This window comes from Anolis carolinensis, chromosome 3 (assembly GCF_035594765.1).
Source record: "Anolis carolinensis isolate JA03-04 chromosome 3, rAnoCar3.1.pri, whole genome shotgun sequence".
In the NCBI taxonomy this organism is placed as follows: domain Eukaryota; kingdom Metazoa; phylum Chordata; class Lepidosauria; order Squamata; family Dactyloidae; genus Anolis; species Anolis carolinensis.
Genome location: NC_085843.1, coordinates 121797691 through 121804756, shown reverse-complemented (window position 1 = coordinate 121804756; position 7066 = coordinate 121797691). Strand labels below are relative to the sequence as shown.

The window sequence follows — 7066 nt, the reverse complement described above, 5'->3', positions numbered from 1 at the left end:
AAATTCTGTATGCAGAAAAGAAACATTAGGAGTAAAGAATAAACTTATCACATACATAGAGGCTGAAAGTTGCTTACTTTTTGTCTAAATTGTCAGGTTAGAAATGGAGGGATTTTCTAACCCAACAGAAGATACCTGGAATAAAATAAGAAAATAAAGCCAGCACTTGATTTCTGATGTGTGGCTGTTTCAAAAATCACATAAAATATTCTCGTCTGGAGCAATTTTTTGGAGCAATTGGCAAATTATCTCTAATTTGGTTTTGGGTTTTACCTGAAGTCTACTCAAAACTCCTCAGGTGGATCTAAACTTAGGTTAAACTTAATATTAAGTCACTGAAACTAATCAAACTCAAGTTAGCATTGCTTTTTATTTATTTCAATACTTTAAGTCAGATCTGCACAACCTGTGGCCATCCAGGTGTTTGGTACTAAAAGTCCCAGAAGCCCTAGTCAGTTTTTCCAATGATCAGGAATTCTGGGAGCTAAAATCCAAAGCACCTGGAGGGCCACAGGTTGTGCAGGCCTACTTTAAGTATTCCAAAGTCTGGATCCATCCCATGTCAAGATTTTGGTGAGAAGCCAAGTGTGATGGCATATCCAGATGGCTAATTGCTAGGTTAGGATGACACTGTAAGTTTGAGTGTCTGATGCAAGACCATGAGATATTATCGAAGCACCAGGGACAGTGCAACACAATAAGTGATTGGCTGAATTTTGTATAAATGTGGAACAGCCAATATGTTGGCTGTTCCACATTTGGTGGTTGTTGTTGCATTGGTGATTGTTGATGGACATTGAAATGAGAAATCTATGTTGAACTATATTGGAGAATTGGCTGAGAGTAAGAGGAGAGATTGTGATATTTTGTACAGAGCTGTTCATATTTTTGTACTACTGAAACTGCAAGATAAAAGCCTTCCTGATTTGGAATGAAAACTCTGCTGTTTGTCTGTGTGTGCAGTCCTATCAGGTGCCTCCAGATTATTCAGAGACATACAACCTCATCACAAAGTTCCATGGATTTGCCACGTATCACAATGACCCAAAAAGTTATAGACCAATGACCGAAAACATTATAGATCAATCTCTTTGTTGCACCACCTTTACAAAGTTCTGGAGAGACTTATTTTGCATAGAATTGTGGAAAAATAGACCCATGTATAATTCCACAGCAAGCTGGCTTCAGGAAAGGCAAAAGCTACACATCACAAGTGTTGAACCTGACTCAGTACATAGAAGATGGGTTTGAAAGGCAGCAGATTACAGGAGCTGTCTTCATAGACCTGTCAGCAACTTATGACACTGTAAATCATCACCTTTTCCTGAGAAAAATGTATAATATCACAAAAGACTGCCACTTCACCCATTTCATAGGAAATCTGCTACAAAACAGGAGCATTTTTGTTGAATTTCAGGGCCAGAGAAGCAGATGGCGAAAACAGAAGAACGGCCTCCCTCAGGGGAGCGTGCTTACTCCATCAATGATGACCAGCCATTGCCAGAAGGCACAGAGAGTTTCATCTATGCTGGCAATCGTGCCATCACTGACCAAGCAAGGAGCTTTGGAATGGTTGAACAGAAGCTCTCTGAAGCTTTAGGTGCTCTTACTGCCTATTACAGGGAAAGCCAGCTGATCCCTAATCCATCTAAAATGCAGACGTGTGCTTTTCACCTTAAGAACAGACAAGCATCTTGAGCTCTGAAGAGGACCTAGGAAGGAATTCCACTGGAGCATTGAAGAACAGCAAAATACTTGGGAGTTACTCTGGACAGTGCCCTGACTTACAAGAAGCACTGCTTGACTATCAAGCAAAATGTGGGCAATAGAAATAATATCACTCAAAAGCTGACTGGCACAACCTGGGGACCACAACCAGACACAGTGAAGACATCTGCCCTTGCACTTTTCTACTCTGCTGCTGAATATGCATGCCCAGTGTGGAATACATCTCACCATGTTAAAACAGAGGATGTGGCTCTTAATGAGACATGCCGCATCATCACAGGATGTCTATGCCCCACACCACTAGAGAAATTATAATGTTTAGGTGGCATTACACCACCTGACATCCGCCGGGAAGTAGCAGCCAGCAATGAAAGTACCAAGGCACTGAAATCTCCGGCCCATCCCCTGTTTGGGTATCAGCCAGCACACCAACGCCTTAAATCAAGAAATAGTTTTCTAAGATCTACAGAGATACTCGCAGGAACACCTCAGCAAGTGAGAGTTCAAAAGTGGCAGGCTAAAACCTCAATCAGTGGCTGACGCCAGATGAGAGCCTTCCTCCTGGGCACACAGAAGACTGGGAAACATGGAAGGTGCTGAACAGACTGCGCTGTGGCACCACGAGATGCAGAGCCAACCTTAAAAAATGGGGCTACAAAGTGGAATCCATGACATGTGAGTATGGAGAAGAGCAAATCACAGACCACCTACTACAATGCAGTCTGAGGCCTGCCACATGCACTATGGAGGATCTTCTTAAAGCAATGCCAGAGGCATTCCAAGTGGCCAGCTACTGGTCAAAGGACATTTAGTATAATGCCAAGTTGTTGCTGTTGTTGTTGTTGTTGTGCATTTTTTTAACTTTGTGTTTTAAAATACAACTTGTACCCTCGGTTCGCTTCTGACACGATAAATAAATACTATCCCAGTGTTTTCTTGAGGTCCTTTTCTGAAAACGTATAGTACTATAGTTCCCCAGGTCTCCCTGCCTGTCAAGACTTTTACTTTCTGATGATTCACTCTTTTGACAGATCTAAAATATAGCATGCACTGCACTTTAAATCTTGATCCACTCTTTACCCCAGATGCTGCATTCTTTTTCTTTCTCTGGCTAAATCTACACTGCCATATAATGCAGTTTGGAATTATATTTTGTGTCAGTGTAAATCTAGCTTCTGTCGCCCCAGTGTTATCTATTGTCCAGTCTTGCATCTGCAAGTTTTAAAAAAGGCTGGGTTCTATTTTTCAAAGATTTTCATTTTTTGACAGTGTCCCGATCTTTAATCTATCGAATAAGTATGGGAGGTCTGTACTATACGACCAGTCTTCAAAGCTGCTTAGTGTATATATAACAATATATTATGTATGCTTGGTTAACAGAAAAACTACAATTCAGGCTGGATTCACAGTGCCATATTAATCCATGAGTCCCCACTGCCAGATAATCTGAGATAAACAGAAAACCTGGGATCAGATCCTGGGATAAAGGACCCGTTTAGAAGGGCCCTATATGGCAGTGTAGACGGGGCCTCAGATGATTCCATTTTATTGAGTCATGGCAGTTAAAGTGGTGTCAAACTACATTAATTCTATGGTGTAGATCTACTTTAAAAGTGAAATCTCCCTAGATTTCTACTCCTCATTATGAGTACTCTGATCCCAATGTCCTCCTATACTTATTTTAAAGTAAAAACACACAAAAAAGACATAGCTGCAACATCTTTAAAGTATAATATGACATGTTGCATTATCTGCTTTCTTATTTCCTTCTTATCTGTGATTATTTTCCCCCTAACATATTGTTGACGTTTTCATGAACATCTGTCTAGGTGAATGTTTCCCTCTGAATAGATCAGAGTTTTTAATCCAATTAAGAATTCACAGTTTCGGCTTGAAACTGTATGTTTCTTTGCTTTAAAGTAACACTTAATTTTATCCAATCAAAACTAGCCTGAGCATGCCCTTGTTATCTCATCTGAGTTGTTTTTTGCTCAAATGCTCACTTTACACATTTTTAACATTGTTTTATTAATCAGATTTTTTAAAGTGTCTGAAAGTTTGGGTTTGGTTTTCTTTCTCTGTGTGTGTCTCTCTCAGCTATGCTAATTAGCTTTTTACCTGCTGGACCATTTGAGCTTTTAATTTTCTTCCAAGTATACTGTCAACAAATATAACTTTTCTCTTCATCTCACTGCAGGACAGTTAATTCAGTTTTCACAGCCAAAAAAAAGTGGTAGCCCTTGATGTTGCTTGCTTTTAAGAGACAATGCCAATACTGAACCTGATCTTTGACAATGAAAACCAGGCTACATTTGTATCCCTTACTGGGAAAAAAACTCTCTGTGACACCAGCAAGAGAACCAGACTTGCAAACCAGATGACAATATCAGCTGCATTGGGGTAGAGCTTGACTTTTATCATCTTAGACCACACATCCTTATATAAGCACAGCTTCATCCTCATTGGCAGCACCCTGCACACTAGATGTGTGCTGATTTGCCCTTTTATGGGGATGAATGGGATTTTTTGCCCCCTTCCATTGCTGTTACCTATAGGAGGAAATTCCTTTCTAGGCACAGATTTACTTGCGGGTTTAGTCAACTATTTAGCAGGGTGGCAATGTTGTACATAAATAAATTGACCCGACTGGTGAAAATGTGTGGATTGAATGAATTAGGAACACATTTAAGCAAGGGTTTGTATACAACCTTTAGGTCAGAGCTTTCCATTTCATGTTGGTGACACACTTTGAAGACATGCATCATTTAATGACACAGTAATTCAGTTTTGCTTGCAAACCAGAGGTTAAACCAATACCTTGTAAGAAATCCTGACACATACATAAATTGTAATAAATAAATGTATGGTGACACAATATGTCTCATGAAAACATACTGCAGTTGACACATGAACGTGTAGTGACACATAGTTTGGAAAGCTCTGTTGTAGGTAAATAGCCGTGCTACAAATTGGCTCAGGACTGTGGGATCTATAGATTGGGTATAAATAACCAAGCAGAGCTATCCATTTTTGAAGTTTGTGTGGAAGAAATAGCAAAGGTGGTCCACCTTTCCCATTCAAAGAGTGTGCGTTGAGACTATAATAGGCAAATACAACAACTTTTCTTGAATATGGTGACACTTGCCAAAATAGGTTCATGTAATAATCTGTAAACATCAGAGCTAGATTTCCCTGGACATTTTTTTTTCTCCCACAGATCTTTTTCCTAGATGATACTGTTATTAATGCTTTTAATTCCAACTATACTTTGTTGTCTTATCACGTTAGGCCTGGCTTCCAGCGTCTCTATACACCTGCCTGAGAACAAAGCTTGGAAGTTAGCCTGTTGCAGATAATACATTACTTGTGATTAATTCTGGAATTTGGAAACAACTGTTCAAATTTTCACTCTGCCAATTTCCTAAAGAAGTACTTTTCCCTAACAAATGCACCAAATATTAGTATTAGACAAATATGGGTTTGTATTACCTGTATTTTAATTATCTATAGATACCCCCCCCCACCTACCCACCCAAGCACTTTTATTGCTGCTTAAAACAAAATAAAACCTTGTTTTTGTGTGCATCTTTGAACACATACTTTTGACATGTTATCAGGGTTCAGACCTTGCTTTTAAAACCCCAACATGTTAACCGTGCAGCCAGAGTAGTAAATGCAGCCAGCATTTTGATAACTAATCTCTTGCAATCAAATTTATGGCATGTTATAAATATGGGTGCAGAGATTAAAATTCTTAGACAATGGCATATTGTCATTGGCTAACTCCCTGGGCTAAATACCTGGTATGCAGAGCTGCAATCAAGTGTAGGTTGGGGTTTGATGTATGAAAGCAATGCTTGACTGGATTTAAATGGCTTTGATTGGGGCAGATATGATGCATTCTTGGACTTAACGTTCATAATTGCTGGTTTTTCTTGGCAAGTGTGCGAAGAGCTTGACGGTTATATTCTGAATTGTTCATCTGTTCCAATCTTAGTGATGCATATCTTGGTTCCATTTAATTCTGAGTAAGCCTGGATCTCACCATTCTGGAGTTGACTGACATATTGAATCTTTGCACAGTTTTGGAAACTCGAAGCAGCAGCTTCTGGATACAAACTATCCTGGAACACTGGCAGGAAAAGATGCTGGCTCATGCACTAAAAATTCTCTCTCTTCATTCCACGTTTCTGATTTTCAGAAAGCCTCAGGTTGCAGGTTCCAAGAGGTAACAATTGGCATTGAAAATTAGAGCTGCATAAGATCTGGACCCCTTTCCCACTATGGCACAATTACAGCTTTTTGATAGCACTTGATCAGCAATGGTTTGATAAAGCATTAGAGCCTTCTGGCTGAAAATTCTAAATACCCTGTCTTAAACTGTAACTCCTAAGATACCATGGGAATTAAAGAGGTATCAAAGTGTTATAATTGTACAGCATGAAAGAGCCTCTGACTGTGAAAAACAGATGGAAGCTCTAGGCTTTTCCTTCAAGGATAGGCTATAGCTCATTAGCAGCTGGTTGGAATTCCAGAGGTGATCAGAGGGGGAAACTCCTGAAAAGTTGCTGCCCAACGAGAACTGAGCAAGATGCCCCAATGATCAGAAAAGGATTCCTACCTATGAGCCTAACTATAGGATATTGTTTGTCATGTAAGCTGAACCACTGAACAGCAAACAGCAATGCAGTGAATCATTTAGAAATGCCTCTTTAACCATTTGCTTCCTAAACCTTTCCAGTCCTGACACTGTTCCACAGATCAGAAGTAATGTTTTAGAACAAAGGAAAAGATGAAATGTGATCTCTATGGTGCCCATCGCTGGGGGGAAATCTTCCAGCAATTTGTCATGCTTGTTTCTCTGGGCAGAACAGACATATATCCCACTGTGTATAGTTTGAGAGATTTATGCGAAAAGATTTCACTTCCTCCTCTTTTGCCTTAGCAAGCTCAAAAATCAGTCATTTGGATGAGATGTAAATTATTCATCTTGGTGGGGCATTGTACGATTATACACAGAGAGTTGCTCCAAAAACATTGCATTCTCATCTTGATTTTTTTTTCCTGCAAAGCAAAATTATGCTATTACTACTACTGCTGCTACTACTGCTACTGCTACTACTAGACTCTTGTTGTGACCAATAGCCCTGAATAGAACCATCACCTTTCAATAATACAGAAACATGACAGAGAATGTTCAACATATAAAGCAAAATGTATTTCTCCAGACCACAGTTTTCCATGGCCTTAAACATTTGACATCTTTATCTTACTCACACACAGCATGGCAGACTAAAGGCAATTTTAACTTTTACAGTGTTACACTATGTTGATAAGC

The 7066-nt window shown here is 39.5% G+C and overlaps 1 long non-coding RNA gene across 2 annotated transcripts in view; it reads right to left on the bottom strand.

The window, feature by feature from the left end:
- Positions 1–2293: 2293 nt before the first annotated feature.
- LOC134297566 (uncharacterized) overlaps positions 2294–7066 on the bottom strand; it is a 115477-nt gene continuing 110704 nt past the window's right edge. Inside the window, exon 5 of one of the 2 annotated variants that reach the window (XR_010004360.1) lies at positions 2294–6792. This is a non-coding gene — a long non-coding RNA (uncharacterized LOC134297566). The remainder of the gene's footprint in view (positions 6793–7066) is intronic. The other variant, XR_010004359.1, reaches the window with a different exon arrangement.